This window comes from Sebastes fasciatus, chromosome 18 (genome assembly GCF_043250625.1).
Source record: "Sebastes fasciatus isolate fSebFas1 chromosome 18, fSebFas1.pri, whole genome shotgun sequence".
Taxonomy (NCBI): Eukaryota; Metazoa; Chordata; class Actinopteri; order Perciformes; family Sebastidae; genus Sebastes; species Sebastes fasciatus.
The window spans coordinates 10,035,440-10,051,174 of NC_133812.1; the positions used below are offsets into that span (position 1 = coordinate 10,035,440).

General features: G+C 43.0%; 2 protein-coding genes across 9 annotated transcripts in view; one reads left to right on the plus strand and one right to left on the minus strand.

The window, feature by feature from the left end:
* Positions 1-15,735, plus strand: part of gzf1 (GDNF-inducible zinc finger protein 1) — a 498,954-nt gene that overhangs the window by 210,382 nt on the left and 272,837 nt on the right. The gene's annotated exons all lie outside the window — the stretch shown is intronic.
* klhl29 (kelch like family member 29) overlaps positions 1-15,735 on the minus strand; it is a 246,640-nt gene that overhangs the window by 44,343 nt on the left and 186,562 nt on the right. The window lies entirely within an intron of this gene.

Consider the following 15,735-nt stretch of genomic DNA (forward strand, 5'->3'; position numbering starts at 1 on the left):
GCTTGCTCATGGGGGAATGTTGGGTCTCTGTAAATTATAGAGTACGGTCTACGCCTGCTCTGTATGAAAAGTGTCTCGAGTTAACTTCTGTTATGATTCGACACTTTATATATAAATTGAAATGAATATTTTGTGGCATGTTGCCTGACATTTAAGTATTTATATTTATATATATATATATATATGGCTTTCAAGGGCAAGGTGAACATTTGTATACATCTACAGCAATAATGGCACCATTAAAAAAAGAAACCTTTGAGTCTGGGAATATTGGGTCCCTCTAAATTATAGAGTACGACCCACAGTAGACCTGCACTAAATGAAAAATGTCTCGAGATCTCTCACGATTTGACGGCATATAAATAAATTGAATTGAATAAGGCTTTGTGGCATGTCGCCTGACATTTACGTATTTCAATATATATAGCTTTCAAGGGCAAGGTGAACATTTGTATACATCTACAGCAATAATGGCACAATAAAAGAAAAAAAAAAAACTTTTGAACCTTTTCATAGAACCTTGACGGGCTACGTGGAAACCGACAAACACAACCGGTCATACATTATAAGTGTGCTGTATTGAATTCAGCAGGCCTTGGCTGTCCCAGAGTCAATAAGCTTGTCGGGAAATGCAAAACAAAATGCAAAATAGAAAAAGTTTCCTCTTGGTCACAGGAAACTACTGAATTAAATGGGAAAGTATAACTCAATTACCAAGACTGATGAGGCTGCCAGTTGTTCGGTTGCTGCCCCGGCTCTCCTCTTCTCCCAAGTTCCCACACATGATACAAACACTCCCCTACACATCCATTTGTCCGCACGCTCACAGTGAAACATACACTGTGTTTGAGCATGGCATAAGAGAATCGCAAAATCAATAGGTGAGAATCAATTTGTGTACATTTCTGCATGGGGATGTGTCTGGTCTCATATATACACACACGTACGCGCGCGCTGAGGACCTCGTGTGATTAAGAAGATACTTGAGACACATTCAGCGCTCATCCCTATTACTCCTCAGCCGATCTCTGCTCTCAAGACACGCATGCACGCACACACATGCGCGCGGAGCTACTGGATAAAGACACCAGTGATCCAAAACACACACAAACAGGTTGGCAGGCTGCCACATGCGTGTCTCAGGTCCTCTCAGTCTTCAGCAGCAGGCTCCAGTGAGCAGGCAAGACGACGAGCCGCCAGACAGAAATGAGCTGTGTGTTTGTAAGCAGCGGGGCAGGCGGGTAAAGGGAGGCGAGCCAGCGAGGAGGAGGAGGGCGATGGGGAGAGATAGAGACAGTGTGAGAAGAGAGAGAGAGAGAGAGAGCGCGGGAGGAAAACAAGGAGGGAATGAAAGCGAGAGAAAAGAAAGAGAGGGAGGGGTGGGAAGACTAATCTTCATACACTCCGAACCAAGGCTAACCACTGGTTCATCTGCTTGGATCGATACTTTTTCCACACAGACACTCGCCTGACAGACACATCCACAGTTTTTCACCTTCTGTTTCTTTCTGTTAAAAAACTATCCCCTTATTTTTTTTCCCTCTTTCTTAAGCTTCTCTTTTTCTTTCAAAGCTGGTAAAACAGAGAGTTTTTCTCCAGGAAGAGGAAAAAGGGTGAAAGAGGAGAAAGATACAAAAACTACAATGGGCTTTGGTGAGGCTGAGCAAACAGACGGAGCAGTAAGCACTGCCTCAGACATATCGTGGACACACAGCTTAGACTTAGTGGACAGCTTAAAGCTGACTGGCTCTTTTTCCTCGGTGAGATTTTAAGAACGTGTTCCTCTGCGTAGGACGAGACAGAAGGTGATGGCTCAAGGAGAAATTGTGACAGGATGAAGGTACACAAGCTAAAAAAAAAAAGAGACAATATATGGAGGGCGTAGGAGTCGTGCGCGTCACCGCCCTTTCTGGCAGCGTGTAAAAGATGTGCAAACTTGGAGCGCTGCTAGAAAAGATTTGAATTCGTTCCCATCACGGGCCCGTTTTCACAGCTTCATGGCATCGTGCCACGGACTCCAAACCTCAAACGGCCCTCAAGACCTCCAACAGACCTTGGATATGCAGCTAATAAATGGGAGTGTAGTTTTATAGGACAGTCGCAGCTACAGCGGCTGTTCTTTGAAAAAAAATTAAGTGGAAACAGGCTCTTTGTCTTCCCCTCTCATGAGCCTCCAACCATACCTACACACACACATTAATTATATTGACTTTGCACTGCTATTGTTCTTCCTGGTGATTAGTTTGCTGCTATTGCCGTACGTGTTTGCACTCCATTTCTCTTTATCACACGCAATTCTTCAACTTTATTGGATTTTAAAAGTTTGACTCTTTTCTCTGCCTTTATAGGATTACATTTTCATCTCTTCTCATCTCCTTTGCTTTCATCCCTATTAGCTGTTTCACTTTGTTGATATTGACTGCCTCAATTAACTTGTCAAAGTTTCGGCATCTACGTCTGAGCCAATTTGGGGTTTTCTTTCTTCTGTGTGCACGTCAATCAATGTTGGACTGTTTGTTTTAATATCTGTATAGATTCATATTGTTCAGGAAGAAATGCTAAATTAAATTACATCTTAATAAAACATGGTGGAAGATGTACAAATACTACAATTCCTAATGCCTCTGGTTTGTCGGATTTTTTTCACTTCCGTTTGACAATGTGAACACGGAAAAATGGACCAAAAAAAAAGTAATTTCTTTTGTTATTTTTCTACATTGAATTTCTCCTCCTTGAACCCCCACAGTGTCTAACTAGGCCAGCTTAAGCAATTCCACATGCTGCCTCAACGTGCTGAATTGTGTCTGTGCACATGCAGGCCTTTATGATCACCTAGTGCACATGTGCAGGGTTGGTCCTGGGGCTTTCCGCTTGGCCAGACACGTCAGGGAGAGTCCACATCTGTGCGTTGAGGCTGCAGCGCGGCTCTGACCCCTGAAGCCCTGAACACATTCACAAGCTAACACAACCCAACACCGGCCTGTCAGAACGCAACAAAACAGGAGAGCGGCACCGCTGACGGGGAGTCACGGCGTCGGATCAGATGGTTGTGTGGGTGTGTGTATGTGTGAGCTTTTCCCTCGAAAAGGAAGCCTCACAGGGACGGCTGTCAGTCAGTCGGAGGTTTGATGGGAGTTGGGTAGAGGGATGAAGGGATGGAAGATCGAAGGATGGAGGCGAGGGGTTGGGGATGAAGGGATAACCAAGTCTTGACAGCTCTTGTTTTTTTTCCTGACGGAGTTTATACCCATGGCAGTTTAGGAAGAAAATGTCTGCTTCGTCTGATTGTTACTGACCTTTTGTTATATTTCTGGTATATTTTTAACCTGTCTATATTCAAGAAAAAGCACAACTTTTGTGCTACAACCTGCTTAGGGGAAACATATACAACCAAATACATAAAGTCTGAGCAGCTCAACCGGAAGTGTCTTGTTTGCAACTCTAAGCTGCCACTGTTGAACTTTATTTGTACTTTGATAGAAGTACTTTATTTAAAGGGATAGTTTGGGTGTTTTGAAGTGGGTTTCTATGAGGTACTTATCCATAGTAGGTGTATTACTAACAGTAGATGGCACCGGAGCAAAGCACTACAGTGCTGTGAACCGGGATGGCAGAAAAACGTATTTTAAACGTAACCTAAAAAAGGCTCACCTAAAAGAATTGATATCCGTTTAATTGTACGCTATAAATGCTAATATTTTACCACTTTTTCTTGCCGTCAGACAGCTCTTTCCTTCTCCTTTCCAACGGGGAACTCAACTGAAAGTGAAACTTATCTATGCTCTCTTCAAAGGCAGCATTCTCAGATGACATAAGCAGTATAGATACGTTTCACTCTCAGTTCAGTTCGCCGTCGGAAATATTTTTAATATAGCCAATACTTAAACGGATATTGATTTTTTTTAGGTAAGCCTTTCTTTTAGGTGGCTAAAATGAGTTTTTTCTGCCATCCCCGTCCGCAGCACTGTATCGCTTTGCTCTGGTGTCGGTGCTCCTGTCTGTTTCTCCAAACTGGGGGCACGCTGACCATCATCTACTGTAGGTAATACACCTACTATGGATAAGTACCTCAAATAACCCCACTTCAAAACACCCAAACTATCCCTTTACTTCTTTCTCTATCCCTGTGTGCAGATATTTACAACTAAAACACACTGAAAAATGTTCTCTAGCTAGTCGCTTACTTCGTTTGTCTGCCGTTTGTTGCTGTGAATGTAGTGTTCAGTGGGTTTTTAGAGCTTTTTCACTGGAAAAGCTGCCTGCTGCATGTGAAAATGACACTGATAACGGCGGTGAGAGTGAACCAAAACGGTAAAGATGCAGGCCGTGAAATCAGGAAGAAAAGGAGCTGCTAAAACCGTCCATAGAATTGTGCTGAACTGCAGAGTTTTCAGTAGGTTTGTCACTACAAACAACACTTTTTTTCATACATGTAGTGATTTGATCCATTGTCATATATTTATAGAAAAATACTGACTACCGGCGCTTTAAGAAATGCCTGAAATGGCCCATTAGAACAGCAACAAACGAGTATTCAGTCAGACAGGAGACTAGTGAAGCAGTATGGCAGCGCGCATTGAGCGTAAACACAGACTACAATGGGAACATCTGGACGGAGCCCAGCATTAAATCTCTCAGGAGGAGATTTCAGTCATCGCAGGCTGTGAATTGTGTGACAAAATAAAGCCCAGAAACAGTATGTGTTCTGAGGGACGGACAGGCTTGTGTAAGAGCTGAATCTCAAATTGAAGTTGATGCCCACCCACGGAGCGCGACGCGCGCGCACACACACACACACACACACACACACACACACACACACACACACACACACACACACACACACACACACACACACACACACACACACACACACACACACACACAAACACCCCGACAGTTTCTGCGTATTGCTTCCACCCAGCTCAACCAAATGAAACCTATCTGTGACAGGAGCACACCGCCCATGTATTACCCCATGCTAGAACAAACCGGATCCTCACTGTGGACACACACGCACACACATGGACGTACAGTCACAAGAGGAGAGGTTGATGGAAAGATGAAGACAGAACTGAAAGACGGTGTCTCCTCCTCTACCCCGCTGCCACACTGGCTCTTATCTCACCTTGTTATGTGTCTCCTTGCTCTCTGCCCCATGCTTTCACTATTCATCCTCTTTTTTACCCCGCGGCTGACACCTCCCTCTTCCTCCATCTCTCTCTATCTGAACCGACGGGAGACTTTGCTCCACCTCTATCTCCCTTTCCCTCTCTCTCTTCAAGGCGTTCTCTCGGAAACCCCAAGAGTCGGTGCTCTTTTCCCCAATATACTCTCCATTTCATCTTCCTTCACTGCGTCCTGCTCGTTCACCCTCGTGCACCTTTTAGCTCTCCCTCAGCTCCTTGTGACCTGACTTTAACCAGCCACTCTTTGCTGCAGGTAGAGTCAAAGGGACATTTGGGTTGGGTGAAGCTGCAGACACACACACACACACACACACTGACACCTAATAGTTACTCAGCATGGCTGAAGTTGAGGGTTTAAGTGCCTTTCTCAGATGCATGTCATGTGAATGTGCAAGAATTGTCCTCCCAGCATTAGATGTCCTTGTCTGTACTGTAAGTGGTTTGTCCTACAACAAATACCGGCACCAAGAATCTTGATTTTGGAAGCAGCAGTTGACAAAACAACCTCACCCCAAGGTCAGTTACTGTTCTGGAGCTTTCAGTCATATCACATAATCTTCATCAATGCTGTTTTTAAGGCCAGAAATGAACTTTAAAGCTCAACTTTTAAGCAAACACGAAGGAGAAGTCCATAAAGTGGTTAAAAATAAAGGAATTTTGAGCATCTACATATTCCATCTGCTGATGAAGATGTGATATTCACCTAAATAGACCTTGATATGGGATTGTTTTGTCACATACCAGGTGGTGTCATAACAATAATAAGAATCTACAAATTCCGAAAATATAATGATGAAGAGAAATTTTAATTCTTGCGAGTTGTTTCCTTCAGTATTGTTAAAAAATGTCCATGTTCTTGCTTTAAATGAAATTGAGCTGCAACGATTAATCGATTAATTGTCAACTATTAAATTAATCACAAACTATTTTGATAATCGATTAATCAGTTAAAGTAATTTTGTAAGAAAAAAAAGTCTAAATTCTCTGATTCCAGCTTCTTAAATGTGAATATTTCTGGTTTCTTTACTCCTCTATGACAGTAAACTGAATGTCTTTGAGTTGTGGACAAAAAACAAGACATTTGAGGATGACACCGTGGGCTTTGGGAAACACTGATCAACATTTTTCACCATTTTCTGACATTTTATAGACCAAACTACTAATCATTTAATAGAGAAAATAATCAACAGATTAATCGACAATGAAATTAATAGTTATTTGCAGCCCTAAAATAAAATTATCACAACAGAGAGCGACAGGTTACACGCTGCTTTTGATGGCCAGTTTAGTCTTGGATTGCTTTGTCTTTTGCTGCTTGTTTAGTTTGGTACAAAACTAGGCGTATAGAGACACTTTTTTTATGAGGTTAGCAACCACCTATCTGCAACAGAGGTACTGCAATAAAAGTGATTCTGTTGATTTTGCGGTCTTTCATTGGGCTTTTAACCCATAAATAGCTAACTGTACTGTATATCGTAGTTGAGTAGACTCTGCACTTGCAGTCACCAGTAAGGGGAGCTCCACTGCAAGAAGCTATATAACATGGTCAGTGACTCTGGTCATTCAGTAGACTCACATCTGGTCCTTCATGTGCTAAACACACCTCTACTGTGCAGTAGACAGAAAGTACACAACATTAGTGGTATCTAAATGTTAAGTTGCAGCTTGTTTTGCAAAATTCACATCTCAAATCTCAGAGATAAAAAGTCCTTCTCCAACTTCTCTGCTTCGATTTATTTACTGTACATATCCTACTTATGACTAGCACAGATGTAAACAGAGAACTCCACAAGGGATTTAACTCAACAGTGTATGTTATGAAGGAGTAAATCGTTCAAATAGTTGTTCATAGAGTCAGATTACAAGTGTCTGAGCTCTGTTTTTCATTAGTCTTTAACTTTATTATTATCCTGAAGGAGGTTTGGTTGCTCTGCAGTCAGCCATTAAACACATAAATCACAGGCACACTCATGACAAAGAAAAACAAACATCTGGTCTTTTCGCGTGAGAAACAAAAGTGCCTGCTTGTTAAAAAATACATGTGTAAATATATTCATATACTGTATGAGTGAGGAAAACTGGTGCAGACTTTTACTCACTGGGTATCACAGGCACAGTGACACTGGCAGTCTGTCTCTCAGGGCTCAGAGCCATTCATATCTCACTGCTGGTCCATAACAATTTCCTCTTATCTCAGCCGCTTCTCTCTAATCTCTCTCTTTTGCTTTTTTTCCCTTCCTAATCCTATGATTTCTCTCCCAGGGTGTTAATTTGCTATGGTGAGGATCAGTGGGCTAAAGGCTCTCAAGTAATGTCAGGGTCCAGGGAGGTGCAATATGTATGCATGTGCACGATTTGAATTGTGTGTGCGTGTGTGCATTTTTGGATGTTTGTTGTTTGTCTGTTGAGCAAAAGATTTGCACTCCAGTGACTGGCTGGTGTACTTGGAGGTGAAGACAAACCTCATGGCCCTCAAGAGACCAACAATAGACACGTTTTTGTCTTTTTAGGGGGTGCAGGGGGTCTTTATGGGGAGATAGCAGGTCAGCAGTTTATACTGCATGCAAAAAACAGATTTTTTCCCCAAACTGCATGGGATTAGCATAAAGTGGGCATGTCTGTAAAGAGGAGACTCGTGGGTACCCATACAACCCATTTTCATTCACACATCTTGAAGTCAGAAGTCAAGGGACCCCTGTGAAAATGGCCATGCCAGTTTTTCCTCGTCAAATTTAGCCTACTTTTGGAGCGCTATTTAGCCTCCTTCCCGACAGGCTAACATGACATGTTGGTACCAATGGATTCCTTAAGTCTTTTATCTTATTCACCTTCACTCTAGTACTAAAACTGAGCCTGCTACAGTTTCTGAAAGACAGTAAAGTCGGTCACGATCACCGGCCTGCCCATGGGTCTCAGAGGGTCAGTTCACTCCAACTAGTGGCATCTAGCCATGCAGATAGTTTTGGTTTTATTTGCCCACATTTAAACTCCATCCCAATTCAATGAAGGTGAATGGATTAGTGGTTTGTGGTGCTCGCAGCATTGTAATAACATTAAAAAACTCAACCGCAATGTGTCTTTCCAGATTGAGTCTCCACATCCCGATGCTCAGGATGATCCAAACACTGGTGAACTCGCTGTGAACAGATTCTGGTGGAGTTACTTTCTACCAAAGAATCTGTTCAGGGTTTTGTGGAGTTTCCAGAGTAACTGGGACATTGCCACTGGAGAGAGATGTTCCTGTTGAATTTTTTAAAATGTAATGTCTCAATGCTGTGAGCAGTGCACATGAAATTTCATTTCCCCTCCATGTATTGTACTGGGGCAGCTACACGAAACAAAACAAGAGATGGATACCTCGACACCTGGGCAAATAAATCCAAAGCTATCGGCATGGCTAGACACAACAATAAGAAAGTGAAAGAATGCTTTCTTATAAGTTGGATGAATTAAACTTTGTCAGTATTTAAATCTTTAACATTATGATTCGATGGATGCAGGCACACATGCAGTCCAAACATCCAAATCTGTTCCATCAGCACATGCAATGATACAGCTAACCTGGTTCCCTCTGTCTGCTGAATATTGGATGAGGCTGAAGCAGCCTTCCTGCCTTGCAGCAGCTACAGCAGGTCACCGTGCCAGATGTGGCGTGAGCGATGCGGAGACAGATCCGTGTTCCTGTAAATGCTGCTCGCTTTGGGTCTGAGCACGAACAGCAACTCTAGGAACAGAATGAGTCAAGTTTTCTGGCTGCAGCCGAGGCGATCGTTCACCTGTCTCCCACCCTCCCTCGCTCCCTCGCCCTTTCCTTCCTCCTCGGTAGCTCAGGCTGACAGTAGTGACTAGCCAAAAGGTCAAGCGGACAGAACCTTAATTTTGGCTGCAGCCCCTGCAGACATCTAGACCAGAGGTTATCTAATCTGGATTTACTGCCTCCATGTTACATTTATGAGCCAAGATAGATATGTTTGCTCGAGATTCCGCTGATAAGCCGAAGGAATATCAAAAACTCACACTCCAATTCTCCCGTGAATAGCTGCATTCAACTTTCTCCCTCTCCTGCTTCGTTTTCTTTCTCCCTCCCTCCGTCTCCTTGCCTCAAATACCATCTCAGACTCCAGAAATAAAATCGGAAGAGGATCCGCTGAAGGGCACTCTTCACATAGAGTGATTAAGACATTTCTGGCACATTCCCCTAGCATCCTGCTTTTCCAGTTTGAGAGGTGAAACAGAGTAATCTCACGCTGCATTGGCTCTAAAAGATAAACCAGGCTGAATAATTACACAGAGCAGGACAATAATCAACAGAGTCCTGACATAAAAAAAAGCTTATAATTGTCTTTCCAAACTGCTGACAGCTTCCCCGTCGCGTTCGCCTTGCTTAATGGTTAGCGTCTAGGCTGTGCAGCCAGAGAGATGATGACAAATAAATTCAATTATTCCGTGAAAAAGAGCTACTGTCAGTGTTGACGAGGAGCATTTGAGAAAAACGTCGAGGCGATCAGCGAGACAGGGCGTTAATCAGGCCTGAGACAGAAGCAGTAGGTGGCAGACTTGAGAGGAAAGACATCTGATGATCTTTTATGCTCTCCTTACAAGGTGTGAATCTCCTTTCTTTGCAGAAGGCGCGCTACGGCCACCCTCCAAGGAGTTGCTGGCTGGCGGAGGTGTGAATGAGTAGATGAATGTCACGCCCACGGGCTTCGGACCTCGCGGAACAGCCGGGTTTTATTGTCTCCAAAACGGTGGATGCCGGCCAAGCTATTGTGCGGGCTGATCTAATGAAATGCAGGCATTTTCAAAACCCCAAACTAACAGCAGAGGCGATTTTATTTGGCTGCTGCGGGAATGTAAAACGGTCAATAACGTTTAATATCAACATATCCCGTTTAAATCCTGATGCAACACGCCACGGTTCTGAACTCAGTTTTGAAAAAAGAAAAAAAATCTCTGGGGAGCTTTAAACTGAGTAATCTAGTAAAAAGCAATGATCACATAGATAAAACGCATGTACAGAAACACTGGAGTGAACCTGCTGCATACTCAAACTCTTATCTCCGTTGCCCCCGCTGCTGCTGCTGCTGCTGCTGTGCACATTATTGTAATTCCTGACTTTTCTGCCTTTAGATACATGAGCGCTTGATTACAGATGATGAAGTGGACACAGAGAAAGACAAGCTGAGAAAGAACGGAGCAACTGTTAAAGGATTCCTTCCTACAGCGTATGTATTTAAAGGTATAACAGTGTGTGTGTGTGTGTGTGTGTGTGTGTGTGTGTGTATGAGACAGAGAAACAGTGTGAGCTGAGCTGGACCCCTGCGTCTCCTAGTCATTACAGCTCATTTGTCTGAGTGCTATTCCACTTGGCTGGGTTGAGTTAACAGTTTGCCCTGGCGCTCCCCGCCCTCCTCTGAGCCGAGCACAGCGACACATGTGGAGAGAGGGAAATGGGAACACAACAGTGTACGGGGTTTTGTCGGGGGCGCGTGCACACGCAGCATAAGGGAACTTTTCTAGCACACATATATACAGTATGTAACAAATCCGAGCGCATCTTACGACTTAAGACAAAAAACGGTTTGTGAGTTAACTCCCAGCACCAACGGCTGTTTAATCCCCCCGGTCCCCTGGAAAGTCTAATGACAGCTAATCAGATGCACATCCACACTCTAATTAACCAATTAGCAGCTAATGGATACACATACAGTACGCAAAACACCGCGGATTCATTATGAGACACTCATAGTTTTCGCTTTACCCAAGACTCTTTTTCTGGCCAAATGAGGAGGAGAGGAGGCTGTTAACAAAATACCCCCTGCCTTCCTGGAAAGTTCACTGCTGCAGCAGGAAAATTAAGTATAGTAAGACAGACACGGGGTAAAAATAAGTATCCCTAAAGTTAGTGCACACACTATGTTAAAAAAAAAGAAAGAAGAAGATATGATAACGCCATCTGTTCACACACAAAAAAATGAAGCATACCGAGCTTTCTGTTTAAAAAGAGCATTTATATTTGAAAATCACAGAGGGCTAATTTCTATGCTGAATATCTCTTTGGCTCCTTAATTAGCATCTAATAAAATTAACGGGCAGAGCATCCACTCAATAAAACGCTCCAGAATGCAAAAGAGGTGCAAAGTGAGACAGAGTGCTGTCTCATTTTCAGTCAGCGAGGCAACTCAAAAATAAACTTTATGTCATGGTGGTTATTCAGATTTTATGACTCTTGCCTTGTCGTAATTGTGAGAGACAAAGAGCTTCGTCCAAATGCTTCCCAGCATTGTAATACGTGTATTTTTTTTCCTTTTAATCCAGTTCCATTAACTCTGCATAGGAGCATGCAGAGTGAAACAATGTGGTGACGGGCCAGGACCGAGTCGAGAGTGACTGATATAAAAATCAACCACCAATAAAAACTGGGCTATTAAGTAAAGAAATAATTTACAACAATGCAGCACAGCGGGACTCTATATAAAGAAAAAAAACCTGGGAAAACAAGACAATTAAAGGGTGTGTGGAAACCATCTGGCTGCGTCTATTCAGCTGCAATAGAAATAACTTTTTTAGCGCTTAGGGCTAATGGAGCAAGTACTCATTAAGGTCGGCCTTTTTGTTAAATTTTAAAAAGTTCATACTATTCCATCTTATGAGCACATTGCAGAGTGTATCTTCATAGGCCATTAATATTCTTATTAATGGTTTTCTTACCCTTGACATGATATATGAGCTTAATATCAACATTTTGCCAGCTTTTTACCACCATGAAATAATATTAAAAGCGGCTCTAATCAATATTTCTATATTAACAATGGATAAAATGACTACATGTAATGTGTAAGGTGTCACTTGTGGAGAGAAGTTTCATTAGATCTGCAGCTCCCCTCAGCTCTACACAGCCTTTTAGCGTCTTTTTAACTAATTGGTTTGCTCTTATGTAACTTAAGCGTTCTAATCTAAATTCTCTCTTACAGCTCTCTAAAAGGAGAGTGAATCATACATTAGTCAGTTGAGCAGAGACACAAATTAATGCCAACTTCGCTCTGTCTGCTGGATGTGTAAATTACCCACTGTTAGCAGCCGTCAACAGCTTTAGGAGATAATATGTCAATGTTTGGTTTTGTTTTTGTTGTGCCGCCTATCTAAGCTTATCACAGATATATGGGTAGTGTTGTATGCGTTGGATGATAAGTAACAGTGCAGAAATACCAACAGTATTTGACATCATTTAGAAACAGTCACTACTACTGTATACAGTCTGTCGTCCACTGACAAGTCACAGACAGTTTGAGCACAACGCTTTATTCCTTCTTGATCCTTAGTCCAACATTTTGGGAAATATGTTAATTTGCTTTCTGGGGTAGAGTTAGATGAAACTGATACAACTCTCATATCTATCCGTTAAAGGTGCTAAATGCGAGATTGGGAGCATTTCTATGGCTTCCGCAACATGCACTAAAAGCATGCACGGCTGGACCGGCTATGTCAACAAAGCAAGGAGAAGCTCGGATTACAACACACAGAGGGAGAGCCACTTCATTCTCTGCTCAGGTAGACATTACCAGCCCGTTCTCATTCCCAGGGTGTCAGATACCAACGCTTAAGGCACCCTTTAGCTTCGGTATGGGACGCACCGGGCTTTCCATTTATTACAATGTAAACCGTCAATATAAAACGCTCAGGGAAAGTGTGCCGGGAGTGTGGTGACGTAGCTTTAAGAGCAAAAAGACATACACCAGGTGGGCAGGAGGGGAGGTGGATGGGTCCAACAAACACAAGGCCTTAATCCAGGAGACCGCTGTTCGTGTCCCGTGCGTCACATTACAATCAGCTGTTCGTTTATGTCTACTGTTCACAACGTTCAGTGTAATTTTCACTGTAATGTAAGCCCAACCATGTTGTTTTTTCCTAAACCTAACTATAGTGGTTTCATCGTCTGAACCTAAGCAAGTGTTTTTGATTACTTGACATTAAGCATGTGTTTACTGTGACCCAAAAGAGTGACACCGAGGGGTCTGAGAAAGTGTTAGTATATGACAAGTTGGGATGTGAACGCATTGACGTTACTCCTCTATATCTTTACATAGCAAATAGTTGTTTGCTGCTATGTTAATACTTTGGATATCGTATAGAGCAACTTTAAATATGGCTATAGGCAACAACTGGTTAGCTTAGCTTCAACAAAGACTGGAAACAGGAGAAATCAGCGAGCCTGGCTCTGTCTGAAGGTAACAGAATCTACCTACAAACTCCTCTAAAGCTCACTAATTATTAACACATTGTGTTTCATTTGTTGCATCCCTACAAAAACCAAAGTGTCAATAAGCGTATTTCCCAACACTACTGACATCCTAATAAAATAATGCTTGCTTTTGTAATATGTTTATGTTAAAACTCAACATCAGGTGATGCATTATTGTTTTTATGGTACATTTATATATCAGCCTCAGTAATGCAGTGTGGGTTGGCCTTTGCTAATGAACTGTAAGGGAACACCTGCACTGTGAATATAACCTCCATCATCGGATTCAGAGATTTAAATCGAGCTGTGAAAGGATGTTAATTAAAAATCTGTCTCACAAGAGTAAATAAAATTTCGAGGCTGAAAAAAAAAATTAAATTCGACTTGCATTTATCACGGGTAAAAAGGCTGAATGTGCGAGGCAGTCAGACATGTGTCCGTGTGCGCACGCACGCACACACCGTACGAACACACACACGCCAACTATAATACACCCACATATGCACGCGACTCACAAGTTCACAGATTGACTGTGCTCAGCAAGAAGTGCTTCACGGATGGCAGTTTTCCTTTCTTTTTCCGCTCGACAGACTTATCAACCGAGCTCAGGTGGTGCCCCATCTGCTTGCGCACATTTAAAAGACACACACACATACACACACACACACACACACACTCACTTACTGCTTACACAAGTAGACACATGCTCAAGGAATAAACTCAATCAAACGTCTGCCCTTCAAATTTCATTTCTGATCCCCCTGGCTCCTTCTCTCCCTCCCCCCCTCTCTGACCACATCCCGACCTCTCCTCCTGTTCTCCCACGTCTCTTCTCCTTCTCGTCCTCTGCGCACCGACAACAACCTCAAACTCTCCTTCCAGTCTTTCTCTTCCTCGCCGTCCTGCATGTACATGCGCTATAGTCTCCGCGTCCACCCTGCGGTCCCAGTGACCGTGCACCCTGCTGTGCAGAGCCCACCCTGTCCAATGCGGCAGATGGCTGAGCAACACATGCATGCACACAGACAATCGCATTCATGACACGCTCAGGCATTAAAAACATACTCAGGCCTGCAAGAAACTGCACAAAAATGTCAAAGCGCCTTTGTATTTATCTACACACACCGATAAAATGCTCGGCTTAGTCATAATAAGAACTGCAGCTTCAGAGGAGTTCAAAACTTGATCGGGAAAACTTACATATATTTCTCATTGACTGAGCCATCGGGGTATAATGCATCATGAATGTATTCATCCCGCCGGCATTTATGCATTTATATAATTCTGTTGTACAGAGCCACGAGCTGCTGGGAATCAATACACACTTCAGCCCGCATAATGGGGCTGTAGGATACATAAGATATGCACATACCAAACACTATAAAATGGTCCTTGACGGAAAATGCTTCAAGAAACTGCTGAGAACAAGGAGAAACTACTGGATCGAGGATGAGTAATGGGATGATGCTGAGCGCGTATAATGCCGCACAAATGTCTTTTCTCCAGACGCAAATGATTCTTTATAAAGCCTCATGCGACTGCATTACGGGTAATTACGGAAAATGCTAAAATATTAACCTACCGCAATGTTTGTTTACTGGCAAATAAACACACGGGACTGGCTGGACAACAGTGCTAGGCTAGTAAACCGACCTCTCCATAAAGTGCCATTTGTTAGGCAATTATCTTTATTCTACCAAGCAGAAAATAACTTGCAGAATGGTAAGGTGTGCTGTTGCGAAGCTTATAATACCATGCAGACACTATAATTAGGCAGCTCTTTACAGGGGGAAAGAGTGGGGTCCTGGCCGACCCGAGGGAAAAACCTAACGGCCAAAAAGCAATTTGCAGGCGCCTTCCAATTTCCATGAATGATTCTTTGAATTTAACGATGTAAACAAACACCGTCTTCAATGGCCCGGACTTCCGTGGCGATCGGACAGTGAATGGTTGGCCAGTTGCTTAGAAATGGATGACAGACCTGACTGTGTCTTGTGTTAAAAACTTGTTAAAAGATGTTTATGTGCCAGGTTTGCTGTAAAAAGAACTTGGGTTCAGAAGCCAGAGCAAAGCCCTGGGAAGCCCAACTTTTCATGGTAACCTCAATCAGTTTTGGCTGTTTGATTGTGAGAAGAAAAAGCCTGTGCTGACCTGTTGCCCGTGTGTACTTTTAAGTATTTACAGTAGCTGTGTGGAACATTATGGAGCTCTAAATCATTGCTTTCCAGTTGAGGGCAACAATCAATACAATGCAGCGGTAAGTCAGGCTCTCCTTGTGGAGCCCTGACCTCTCTGTCACCTTGT